Here is a 13,288-nt window from a genome sequence, read left to right as displayed (position 1 = left end):
GATACAGACTGATCCTGGAGGCCGTGCAAGGGCAGCTGGACATGCAGGAGCCTGGGCCAGAGTTCAGAGGGTGAACAGAGCAGTTGAATGCATCAGGAGGGGAGAGGAAGAGAGAAGGTGGAAGCAAAAAGGAAGGTCTTAAGTTGCTCCCAGAACCAGAGGTGGTTCTGCTCAAGTTTGAGAGGCAGGGAGGCTGTTCCAGAGGGAGGCCCCAGCCGAGGGGGATACATCTGCCCCCAACTCTCTGCTTGGGGAAGCGTCTGACCCTCCAAGCTGGAGGTGAATGAGCAGAGGGCTTGAAAAGGAAGATGTTTTGTAAGATAAAGTTGGAGGTAGAGTGGTCCCAGGCCCGAGAATGCCTTGTGCATGATACATAGGGTCTTGTAGTTGGCCCTTGCAGCCATGGGAGCCAGTGAAGAGATGTAAGCTGGAGAGATACGAAGTTTCGCAGTCCTGCAGTTGATAAGTTGTAAAGGTCGAAGAGTAGAGGTAGGCATTTAGAAAGAGGCTGTTGCCCAGGGAGGACCATAGCTCTGGAGACGGTGAGCTTCTTGGGGAAAGTGAGCTGGTAGTTTGACTTCTTAGACATCAGATGTGAGGAGAGAAGGAGAGGGTGGCTTCGAGGATGATGCCAAGGTTCTTAGCCTCACAGGAAGGAGCAGGAAGAGGACCCAGAGTGGGTGGGCAGAGAGGAAAGGAAGGAGCGGTTGTCCAATGAGGAGGATCTCGGTCTTACTGGCATTAAGGCAGAGATTTTTGGCGGCACACCATTCCTGAATGGCGACCAGACAGTCTGGGATGAGAGAAAAAGCGGAGGTGGCTGAGAGGAGCCTGAAAGCGAGCAGTGAGTCATCCGCATAACATTGAAAATTGGAGCAGAAAGTAGCGATGCAGTGGGCAGAGCTGCCAGTTGGTGGTTGAAGAGCCAGGGAGAGAGGTTAGACCCCTGGGGAACACCACAAGTAGAGAGAGCGAAGCGAGGAAAGACACCAGTTGGAAATGAGGGTCTGCCGGTGAGAAAGGTCAACCAGGCCAAGGTTTGATCAGTAATACAAAGGTGGTCGCTGAGACGATTGAGCAGGATGCCATGGTTGAACGTGTCAAAAGCAGAGGATGGATAGAGGAGAATAAGGAAATTAGAGTCAAGATTGGAGAGCAAGTCGTCACAGGTGTTTAGGAGAGCAGTTTCTGTGTTTCTGGCAGCTCTAAAGCCAGACTGGTAGTCATGGAGGCAACCGACAGATTCAGTATGGTAGATGTTAGGGAGAATTCTCGTTGATGGCTAATTTCCCTCACCTAGTGAGTCCCCCAGCAGCTTTGCTGGATTTCTGGACTTTATTTGTTTCCACTTGGTAAAAGAGTTAGCTTTTCCCCCACTTTTACCTGTGTCCATGTGTATTTCCTCTGTTTTTGTAATTGTGGACTCTGGAGTATACCACTTCAGTAGCCCCCTTCTTTTGTGTGTCATTCAGCACCTTCAGTGCAGTGGCACAGGGTTGTCTTCGAGACTTCCCACTGACTCCATTTCTGAGGCTGACTACCGTCCCCCAGAAATGGGTAAAGTTGCCATTTACTTTAGTCAATCTACCACAGATCCAGTACACCCCATCTTCCATGGAGTACTGGAAAGGGTTACTTCATATCCCTTTTTATCTGTACCTCCTAGAGCATTGTTTTGCTCTTTTAACATTTAGACTTGGCTGGTGGCAGTGGTATCTACCCTAACTTTTCTACCACGATTATATTAGATAAACGTGGTATTGTTCTTGGCTATTATATTAGCCTGAAACATAAACCCGCTTGACCAAATTGTCTTTCTCTTGGCTTCGGTCGGGTTTATTCGCCCTTTCTTTTTGTTAAAGTCCTTCTTGTGTTTTACTTTGCGCGGCAAACCAGGTTCGCCTTCTTTGTTCACCGTCTTCTGGCGGGCTTCTGCAGAGAAGCCCTCCTCTTGGCGCCTGGGTGTCTAGGTGGGCTGAATGTGAGGGAGGGGTGTAGTCACCCCCTGCACAGGGTATCCTAGGAAACCCAAGTTGCGCTTTGCCATGATTGGCTGAGGGGGGTTGCCTGTACTTCCGCTCTCTATATGGTAGAGGAGAGGCACAGAGGACCCCAGCCAAGATTCTCTATTATTGGTAACGTAGTCGAGCAATCGAGGCCTAGCTTCTCAGGAGGTGATGCAGGCTGGTTCTTAAGTACAGTGTAGTCCCCGAACCCTTTAAAGAATGTCCACACACTGTATTACTGAAAACAGTCTTTATATAATTAATATTCAAAGGTGTATATACACAATCACAATAACGCACTTCGTACTCGGAAATCAACAATGATAAATATATACAATTCTAAAGTGGTACCACCAATGTTATCAAATCTCATTAAAGTGCATCAACTGTACGGTTAAAATGTCACACAGATCAATAACCAGGAGACCAGCAATAGAGAGTGGAAGGAACGCAAGATGTAGGCAGAACACTGGCCCCTACTGATGCACAGTTCTGTGTGGAGATTCCCCCCCCCCCCACCCCCACCCCCAACCTGGGCAACCTGTAAACTATATATAGCACAAGCCCAGTCCATATATTGTTCAATGGCCTTATTTCCTCCAATGTTTTACCCCCCCTTCCCCCAATGTACCTGGTGGAGTAGAGTTCTTCTAAGATGTGTCAAAGGATCCTTCTTGAGTGACTTCCTTTAAAGCAGGAGCCACGGATCCTCAAGGGGGGGGTCCAAGATGTTGAACTTGACGGCGGCGATGAGAAGTTCAAGGGTGCCGAGACCACAATGTCGATCCAGGCGGTGCTCGTCAGCGACGTCCTGTGAGGATGAGGTGTGCGGGGCACCTCTGCGATGGATTGTTCAGGACCGCAAAGAGTTTCAGAAGAACTGTGGCCCGTCGTTGTGGCCTTCAAGTGGCGGGAAACCCACTGGCGGATTCTCCTCGGCACGTTGGTCGTCCTGGTCTTTCTCCGGCGGGACAAAGCGGTCGACGTTGCGGACAAGGGAGTCCTTGGATTCAAATGTTCTTAGGCAAAGGAGTGGGCGGCTCTGGTCGTCGGCACAGCGTCAAGTGGTCCCCACGGCTGGGCAACAACTTCGACGGGCCTCCAGCGGTTACACAAACCTGCATATTCTGGTCGACGGCAATAGACTTAGACAGCGGCGAAGTCCAGGTGCTTTGCTTCGTTCTCCTCAGTGGTCCCGTCTCTGGTCGGCAGCCTTTTTTAGGGTCTGACTTCCAGGGAGCTTCGGCAAAGGTTAGCGGTGCTCGATGGGCCCTCTGAGCACGGGAAGAGGGCGCCTTACCAGGTCCTCTCTCCGATCAGTCTTTGAATTTGGCAGCTTTCAGATCAGCAAGTCTTCTTCCAGCTGGGCGTCGAGGATCAGCAGTTCCAGTTACTCTTCAAGTGTAGACACAGTTTCTGAAAAATTTCCAGTGGTGAGAGGTCCCAGATATAGTATCTTGTCTCTCATCCACACTGCTGGGTCACTCTCATGGTATGATTGGCTCACACTGCAGCCAATCATACTGAAGGGCATTCATGCGGTCAGTCAGCCAATCGGGCACACAGTGCATTCAGGCCATCCTCCTACCTCTCAGACGCTCGCAACAAGGAATGTGGATTGGGACAAGTACCCAGCCATTCAACACTACACACTGCATTCAGGCTAGTTTCGGGCAGGGCTGTCTCAGGCTTTCTCTCATACCGGAAACCAGACAGCCACAACAAGAAGTGCATATTGGTCACACACTCCATTCACCCAGGTCCCACCCACAGGGCGTACCCACAACATACAGTCACTGGGAAGGCTCCAGCCAGTATGGACTGGACTTCGCAACAACACCATATATAGAACTTCCACCCAACAGCCAGTCAGGGGGAAGGGACAGAGTCAGGGCTTCCCAGGTCTTTGGGAAAACAAGGTAACGGGTAATAGAAAGCAATAGGCCACAGGGGCCATCTTGTTGCCATCAAGAATCAACTGATTCCAAAGGCAGGTCCTGGGTATCCCAAAATGGAGGATACTCGGCGCACCTGTCAAATTCAGCATGGAGCTGCCACCAGCCCATACCCTGCTCTGCGGGCCACCCACAGGTGCCCAAAAACATACACACAGGGCACAGGGTTGTACCCCCACCCATGGGTGCCGTAAAGGTATCCCATGGGCCTGTTCACCAAACCAAAAGAGCTGCACCGCCAGGAGTCCCACATGAACTCTTGCGCGGAAAACACGACAGAACACACGATAAAAAGGCAGTAAAGGACAAGGATACGGAGGCCATGTCCCTCCGATGCATTTCCAGCATCACAGTTGTCCAGGCTGGACAACCCCCCTGCTGGGTGATTGACAGCCAGGCTGGGCTAGAAGTCAGAGAGTCGCCACTGGAACTACAAGGAACCGAAGAGAAGCAGAGATAACGACGACTGCTGCAACTATCCCGTCCCGGTGAAGCCCTGCTGCAGTCCTGAGCTATCTACCCTTCGTCGACCAGAGAAGATCCAGTCCGGCGCCTTCTTCCATTGAGCCTGGTGGGGATAACCAGCTCCTCTTCCACAGCCAGAGGATCCTCTTCCTTGGTCGAAATCGCTGCACACAGCTGTAGTGGTCCGGATAGCCATCTGAAGACCCTCTCCTGTTTTTAAGGAGCGCACCTTTTACTCGCCGTCGCTGCTGCCGGCCTCATCCCTGTGTGGTGCAGACCCCTTCAGACGTCCTCCTTCACAACGAAGCTCCAGGAACCGTGGGTCTGCGGGAAACCATCAGGAACAACTGCCATGGCATCAGCTGCACCATTGGAATAAGGTACTGTGTTCTGCTTGAGGAAACTGGGTGAACCCCTTTTCTTAATCTCCAAGGCTTGCCCTTCTCTTACCTCCTTATAACTTTTGTTTCCGAACATTGACAATATCAAAGTACTCTTGGCTATGTTGAATCGTGAACGGTGATCCTCGACAACAGGCCCCCGGTGTCAATGACCCTGGCTCCGGCCCTCTGACTCTTGAACTCCTGTCAACGAGTGATTCTCGATTCTGTCTGCCTAACTATAATATTGACTGTGATTTGTGCCTCCAACTCCCTCTGGGTATCTCAGGTGCTAAGTGTGTTTTTGCCCTGGTAACATTTCATGTTACGGATACACGTTTATTCAGTAGACCGAACTGTCAAAGTGATCGCAATTGTATTCACGGTAACGTGTTTTGTTGATGACACCGGTCCATTGAAACACAGGGTACTTACCTTGAGACATACTGTACAAAGTGAATTGGGTAGTTGTATATTTTTCGTGCGGTTTTAAATTTAATAGAAGTGTCGTGTTTATAACAAATGGTTTAAAATAAATGTACTTATATTTTTCTACCTGAAACCTTGAGTCAGTGTTTGCTTGAGTCACAGTAATTGTGGTCTATTTGTGTAATCTGTTACTGCTCATATACTCTTGAGATCATCCTGGCTGTTCCACCACTGCTACCACTCTGATGTAGTAGTACAGGCTTGTACCAAAGGTAAAACTTGTATTGCCACCTGTGGTCTTAATTGTGTGTAGTGGTCCCTAAGGGCACTGCACAAGAGTCTGCCTAACAGTAGATTAAGCTGGGAGATGGCCAGCTTTTCCAAGAGTTGGCCCAGGAAAGGAGTGATGGAGCTCGGGCGATGGTTGGCCGAAGAGGTAGTATCGGCCGAGTACTTCTTTAGAATGGGGTGCACAAGAGTTTTTAAAGGTGGGAATGCACAGATGCAAACCCGGTCTCCTGTTGCCTTGATCGTGGTGACGCAAGGCGGGACCCTGGATGGGCTCCGTCGAGGGAGGAACTTGCCAGCAAAGAATTCTTCTTACTAATGCGTCGGTGTGTGGTTTTGGCGCTTTCTCAGCACCAGGAGCTAATGATCACGGCAAGTCGGAATCTTCTTTTCTCGGTCTTGCACTCTGCTAAGTGGCCTCTGAGGAGAGGATGTGTGCTTCTGGAGGTCCACACGGATGCCACTGAAGTTCGAGCGAGGTTCTTAAATGGCAAAATAAACTCCAAGGTGGTTGAGGTTCCCCAGGTATTGGGATTCTTCAGCCCTGGAAGGTCGCAGGACATTGGGGGTCAGGGGGATGGGGGCAGCTCAAATTGAAGAGGAGGAAGTCATTGGTGGAGCTTCCCCGTCGCTTCAAAAGCAGGGTCCGGACAGCAGCGGTGCTTCGGTTACTGGAGGTGTTGCAGGTGTTTCTGGTAGTCGTCTTTGGAGCTTCAGTTCCAGTGGTTGACTTTGCCTTCTGTCCCAGAAGCCTTGCCTTTATGCTGGAACCCATTCAGTTCTATGGACCTGTCAATCACCGGGGGTGGCTGTCCTTGCAGTTCAGCCAGCAGCCCAGTTCAAACTGATTCCCTCAGGCATACCCTCGGACAAAGGCCAGAGAGTTTTCGGGCTACTCCCTCAAGTCCTGCCTCAGCAGACCCACTGGAGCCTGGGCAGGCTTCACAAAAGGATCCCAAAGGTGAAACTCTAGAGGACACACCCCACCTGAAATGGTAGAAGGGCCAAGAACACAAAACGAAAAATGGCGATAAAACACTGGGGCCATTTTGGGAAAATGGTCACCCAAAGGTGCTGAACTGCAGCTGTGAAAACAGCCTGTGATAACCAACACAGAAATGGCATCTAAATGTATGCACAGCCACCAGCCGTTTAGGTTTGTTACTGTAACTATAAAAGTTGCAGGAGCAATGGGAAAGGAGTTAGAGTAGCCCCTCACTTGCCATAAGTTGGTGTGCTGATCCCACAAAAAGTAAGATAAAAGTATAAAATAAAAAGGGAATCACAAGGGTCTCCCCAGTGTCAAGGACTAGTACAAGATGGTCAGCGGCTTCTATCTCTCACCCCAATTACCAGCAGAGAACCCTCAGGCCTATCAAAACGGTATAATGTCCTTCCATTGCCAGGCATCTTTACGAGTGCATTTTAAACGTGTACGAAAAAGGTAATCGAAAAATGTTTAGGCCGTGGAAAAGAGCAGATAAAGGGTTGGGTTGATCGGGAATAGTTAAAAATAGATGGTGGAGGGGTGGTTTGGGGGGCACCCCCACCAAAAATAAATGACTTTTTTTGTGTTTCTTTGCCTTTTTAAAAAAAAAAAAAAGAAAATCGTAAAAATGCCTCACAATGAAAGAACATAGAGCCATCAAAACTTCCCTTGCCACAAGCACAGAAAACTCAGCGATTGGGCAAAGTTGCTTCTTTTTATTAGCAAGCAAAAAATATACCTGGATCACACCAGAAAACCGGTATCCTCCAGAGCGCTCGACTTCTGTGTCACCTGGTTTTATCCTGATGTGACATTACGAATTCAGTTTCCAGAAAGATTTTGCACATTGGCATTGGTCACTTTGAGCTGGTTACATACAGAAAACCTATGGGTTAATCCTACGATTGGAGAAGCATGCCTAGGAGCCCCTCCTGAGACCACCCCTACTAGTGCTGGTTTACGATGTTGCAGGGTCGCTGTGAGACCATTGGCTCTTGCAACAAATTATCATCCCCCCCCCCCCCCCCCCCCCCCCCCTGTGAAAGTGGAGACTCGATTGCTCAGGGCGTGACCTCCCATCCTGGGACCCTGGACAGTTGCCAGACTGAGTGTACCTTTTCAAGGCAATGGGAATGGGCATGGAGATGAGAAATGTTCCTAATGTTGCCATTCTCTGATCGCCCAGGCCTGTGAGTGCATTCCGTTGAACACCCAGCTGCAGCACTTGTAGCGTCTTCTCTCCTTAGTCGATGGGAACGGCTCCTGTTGCTGCCATGCTTGAATAGGCATGGTCTTGTTGAACTGGGTCGCATGTGTTGAGACCACAAAATGTAGCCCTCTCGCTTGTAATTGAGTATTTAGCTTAACTTTCTTCAGGTGGTTTAGTCTTGGTAACGGGAACGTTTCTGTCTACATTTTACCTTGGCAGAGTGCTTTGGTTCTGCTTGAGTGTGGCTCCGGCGATCGTGTCAGCCATTCAATGTGCTCGAAACCTGTCCCCTCTGTCATCCCTCTTAGAGACCTATAGCTTCTATACAGGGGTCAAGTCCTGAAAAAAAGTGGGGTACTCCTTAACATACCAATTGAATGTGGCGTCACCAGAAATGAGCATACCAAGGTGCTTGCTTAAAGTGGGTGGACTCCATCCACCTGCGTGTACCCTCGACTTGAGCCCTGCTTCTATATTACTCCTTGGCTTCTCTGCGTTAGTAGCAGTCAAACATATGCAAGCTAAATGTATAAACTCTCTCGTGATTTCAGCTTTAGCGAGCGAAGTGAACACAGCAATATGTATCTGTCCTTACCTACATGGGTTATAAAAGCATGTGCTTCGTGTCTCTATGCAATAAACAAATGCATGTTTGTGTAAGTTCATGAGTGGATGCATATGTTGTTCGTGTAAAGTAGGGCTACATCGTGATGACGTCAGGGATTTTTTGGCTTTGCAGTCAGTCGACTTGCTTGATCAAGGTCAGTTCCATATCGTCCAGGTTATCGATAGGGTATGGTCTGAATGGGTCTCCGAGTAACATTTCTCACACCGGCGATGCATTGAAGTTTGTGCAGATGAGCCTAGTAGTGAAGCCCATCTGTTTCTCTGCCTAGATGCTGAGGATCGTGTGGGGGGGCATGAGGGTCAGATTCAAGCCGCCATCTACAGCACTGCACACAGGGTGCTGTGTGCTGCAACAATCCATTACAGATGGATGCAGTGAAATACATGGAGGAAAGCATGACTCCATTAAAGAAAAAAGAAATACAGTAGCCGTAAGATAGGAGCAAATGGAATGAATGCATGAGTCAGTGGTAAAAAGTCCCACTCCCTCTGGAGAGTAAATCGAAGCATACCAGAAGTACATCAAAGTGCTGGAGGTGTCTCGGGTTGAGGGGAATTGACACAAAAATGAAAATGCTTCCTAACAGCGACAGTCCTCCAAATCATCCATACCCTGAATACCATCTGTATGCAGTTTGGTGTCCGTTCTTGTTGGGAGGCCCTCCTCTAGAGGGCCATGGAACAGGAAGTGGCTGTGGGAATCAGACACTAGAGAAGGTGTTTCCAGGTCGGGCCGAGACAGTCTTGGTGGACCGGGCACAAGAGCTGGGACCTAAACCACAGGCGGACCATGAGCCACGAGCAGTAGTCTCTGCTGAATCCGAGACTAGAGTGGTTTCTTTGCAACCGATCTCTCAGAGCCTGAGGTGTCAAGATTGATGCATGAGGCCAGGGGCTCGTAGGGCACGTAGGCTGAAGCGGTTGTGCAGGCAGCAGAGCCGGCGGTGGAAGCGGCCAACACAACCCTAAAGGGTGTGGACTGATTTCTTCAGAGACTTCTTACGCCTCTGACAGGGTGGAAGAAGCAGAGACAGTGACTGGAGACGCCACCCTGAGAGGCCTCACAGGGGATGTGGCGGGCAGAAGAGAGATCTAGTAGTGCCTCCCTCTTTGCTTGAACCTCAAGGGACAGCACATGGCACACCTGGGGAAGGTAGTACGGCCGAAAGAAACCCAGCTGGGACTAACGGAGGCCTTGGAGGCAATGCTACCCTTGAGATAGCTGTTGTGACCACTGAGATGGTGCCTGCAATCGTCGACGATCCTGTAGACCTGACAAAAACCGGTACCGCCAGCCTGGCAGACAGTGTCTTCAACTTTGTCAGTCATTTGCACTGACAATTTAGACAATGGTTTTGGGTTTGTGGATGACACTGCCAATGATCGACGGTGATGAGTGGACGATCTCAGACTCTCTGAAGAAACTGTTCCCTTCGTGCCATTTGCCGATCCAGACGACGGGAACAAGCAAGTCTGAGCAGGCAACGACTTCGCCTTTTTAGGTACCTTCCACTTGGAAGAGTCCTTAAAGGTTCTCAACCTCCTTGCCAGAGGCAGTACGCTCCCTGTGCCTCCAAGTTCTGGCAAAGGCATGACTGCCCACCGACCTCAAGGCCTTACCTTCGTCCAGTCATGTCACCAGCCTCGGATGGCAATCCTCCTGGTCTTGCTGGAGAATGGCTGGTAGATGGGGCATCCCTCCAGTGTGGTCTGGGTGCAGGCAGTAAATGCACTATTGGTGGCGGCCTTCGATGTAGACCACCTTCTGACTGCATCTGGAACAGGCCCTAAAGAGGCTCTTCTTGTCCTCCAATGGCGCTTGTACTAGGCAGAAACTGTTTGCGGCCTCACACGACGTAGTGATCCTAAAGAAGGTGGTTTTGAGACTGAAAATGGATCCCCAGTGCAGTTAAAATGGTGAAGTTTTTCAAATGGACAAAATACCCTAGTCGAGGAAAACTCTGGACTTGCATTATATCTGAAGATGGCCACCAGGGGTGGGGCAAAGGAGGACGAGTCATTGGTTGGGGCAGCATGACCCAAAGTGACAGCAATAGGCTATACAAGCAACAGTGTAGTTTTTAGCTTATAGCTAAACTGCTATATTTTAGAGGTCCCCCAGCCTGACTGGCAATATTCGTAGCCCATGAATCCATGTAAGACTCGATGCTGGAGAAGGCCAGCTACTGATGGTGCAGACTGGATTCCAGCGATATGCCCCCTTTTTGTCTGTGCTAGTCCTCTTCCCTTCACGCTCCTACAGATTCCAAGTCTAGACAGTTGCTCTCTGCAGATCTCGTGCGCTCTAGGATTCCACACTTCGGTATTGCTTGTGGGAGTAATTCAAAGCTGATGCCGTCCAGGATTCTCTTGATCCTTTGTGGCTGGGAAGGGCACATTGCAAATATTGCACCTTTTTCAGGCAGTCTTCAGCCCTAATCTCCTCAGTGTATGGGGTGAGGTACATGGTCTGTGCGTAGAATGCCAACTTGAGAAGTGATTCATACCCTCTTACCACCCCACCCCACCCCCCACCTCTCTCGTCTCATCCTCCAACCTACCGTGACTTCTGCTTGTGCCCCTCTGCGTTTTGGGGGCACACTCGATCTTTTGAGTTTGCATCACTGTGATTGTGCATTGTGATACAATCGTGGTCCTTCATGTCGAGTAACCTGTGTATACATGTGACATTTTTAATCCATTCTGTGTTCACGCCGCCATGGATTGAGATTGCATGGTATATTCACTGTCCCCTGATAGCAATGATTGTGTTTTACAGTAGCCCCCTTCACCGTGAAGTGCTGCAGGGGTCTTCTGTATCCCTGTTTTGCTCTCTAGTAACCATTGATGTGCCTAGAATGTGCTGGGGTGGCAGTTCTACCATTTCTTATTTTCCCCAAATGAATATTTACCGCGTTATGCCATTTTGAGCACCATGTACTCGATGGCTGTGCTATTCACCCTGTGCTTGGCCTTCTCAGCAAATGCCATGTAAGGCATGCACGTTTGCAGGCTCTGGCCTGGGTTCCTGAGCAAGTGAGAATGTGTGCAACCTGGCTGGATATGGGGGTTTGGGACTGTCTTGTCTAAGCCACATTACTGCCAGCGGCCGTCCAGCCCCTAGCTGTTTGAACGGTGGAGTTCCTTGCCATTGAATCCGCAGCCCAAATTCGGGTATAAGCCCTGCAGCAGTTTCTCAGACTGGCCATTGCAGCCAAGAGTCCTAAGTGGAGCCCTGCTGTCAAGGATGACTAGCATTACCAAAAAGTCCTGGAAGCTGCATCTTGTTTCAAGCTTTGAAGACTAGCTTCGAAGATCCCTGTCGGTGCTTGATGAGTCCAAGCAGTCTGGACCCCTGCATGTGAAGCCAGCTGTTGGAGAACATCAAAGTGCCCTAGGACTATCCTGTGTGCAGCCCCGGTCACTGTCCTGAGCTGGAGCTTAGCATTCTGGGGGTCCAAGATCTCTCATCCCCATCCTCCTCATCCTCTCCAAGACGGCCCAGGGCATCGCTCGGATGGTTGAAGAAAGTTGTTGGCTGTCTTCCAACCACGATTTTTGGGTCTTCAGCATGATGCTTTCCTTCGTAGAGGTCTTGGCTCCACTGATCTGCAAGAGTACCTTTTTATCGTGGATTATTTCCACTCCACCAATGGTAAAGATTTGCACCATTCTAACGTGCAGGGGCTCTGCAATCCTGGACAGCCATTGGCCACCACGCCGGCCCAATCGCAGACACTTGGCATGGATGTGCACTGGGACCAGACGATCCTTGCCACAACAAACGGCCACAAACCTCCGCTTTTCTAGAGAAAGCTCGATTTTCCTAGGAAAGGGCTCCCATATCTGGGTGCAGGAAGTAGGATTGTCCCACCCATTCATGATATGATGGATTTTGAAAGGGTACATTCAAGCCATAATTCAGTCTTTTCTAAACCAATCATGAAAAATGGCCTTCCCCACCCCCAAGCACATAACCAGACCCTCACACCACCGCCTTTCGCTTACTGCAAAGCACACCACAGGCTCTGCTGTGCTGCAAATATCACAGCTGACAGGAGGGGGAGCTGTAAGGAGGAATAAAGGTTTGTCTTTGATGGAGGAGTGGGAAAGATTGTGGTGGTGAAGGTAGGGGGCGGCGAGAGGGTAAATAAAGTTTGCTTTCTGTGAGGGTGAATGTGATGGCCAAGGGAACGGAGCTGGTGGGGGAGAGAAGATGGGTGCAGGGGTTGTGTGTGAAACTCCCTGAAATGAAAGGAAGTAAACTACGCGGAAGAGGTTGGGAATGTGGGGTGGGAGCGCCTTCATGGGGTGGCTTGGCATGGGAAGGTGGAGGACAATGTAGCAATTCAGCATTTTGAAGACCACACAATCGGCCGAAATAAATCTGGTTTCTTTTTGTGCTCAGTCTTCAAAATGCAGAATTATCACATGGGACCAAATCATCTTGTGGCATGGCTGGCGTTTATGGTACTCAAGTTGGCATTAAGCAGTTGCATGCAAAAGTGCACAATATAAAAACAGGCAGTAGAAAAGTATCTGCTACCAGCCCGTCTTGGACACATCAAGTTCATAACCACAAAGCTACAAACAATGAAGTTACAGGGACGCTGTGTTCCTACCTCATGCCACTGTGAGCTGATGTGTGCAGAAAAAATAGTGTTCTCCTGCACTGATGGCCATATGGACTGATCAGTTCCCCCAAAACAGATGAGCTTAGCAAGGTCAGTGAAGTAAAAACAGGCTTTGCTTGCCTCAAGTCAGACAAGCGTCAAAATAGCAAAAGCTGTTGTTCCCTGGATGTCTATGCAGAGAAAGCAGCAAAAAGCAAATCATTCCTAGCAGCTGTCCTTACTCCAGTATGGGTCTGCTGATCTTTCATGGAGGAGGGCCTTTGGGTGATGCGGCACAGCTCGTTTCAGGGAGTAGCGTGTGCTTCT

At 49.7% G+C, this 13,288-nt stretch overlaps 1 protein-coding gene across 3 annotated transcripts in view; it reads left to right on the top strand.

Annotated features, from left to right (window-relative positions):
• OAT (ornithine aminotransferase) overlaps positions 1-13,288 on the top strand; it is a 261,439-nt gene that overhangs the window by 157,368 nt on the left and 90,783 nt on the right. The window lies entirely within an intron of this gene.

The sequence above is a fragment of the Ambystoma mexicanum genome, chromosome 8, assembly GCF_040938575.1.
Source record: "Ambystoma mexicanum isolate Mex_15411 chromosome 8, UKY_AmexF1_1, whole genome shotgun sequence".
Classification (NCBI taxonomy): Eukaryota; Metazoa; Chordata; class Amphibia; order Caudata; family Ambystomatidae; genus Ambystoma; species Ambystoma mexicanum.
Note: the sequence above shows the minus strand (reverse complement) of the source record. Positions and strands in the feature narration are given on the sequence as shown.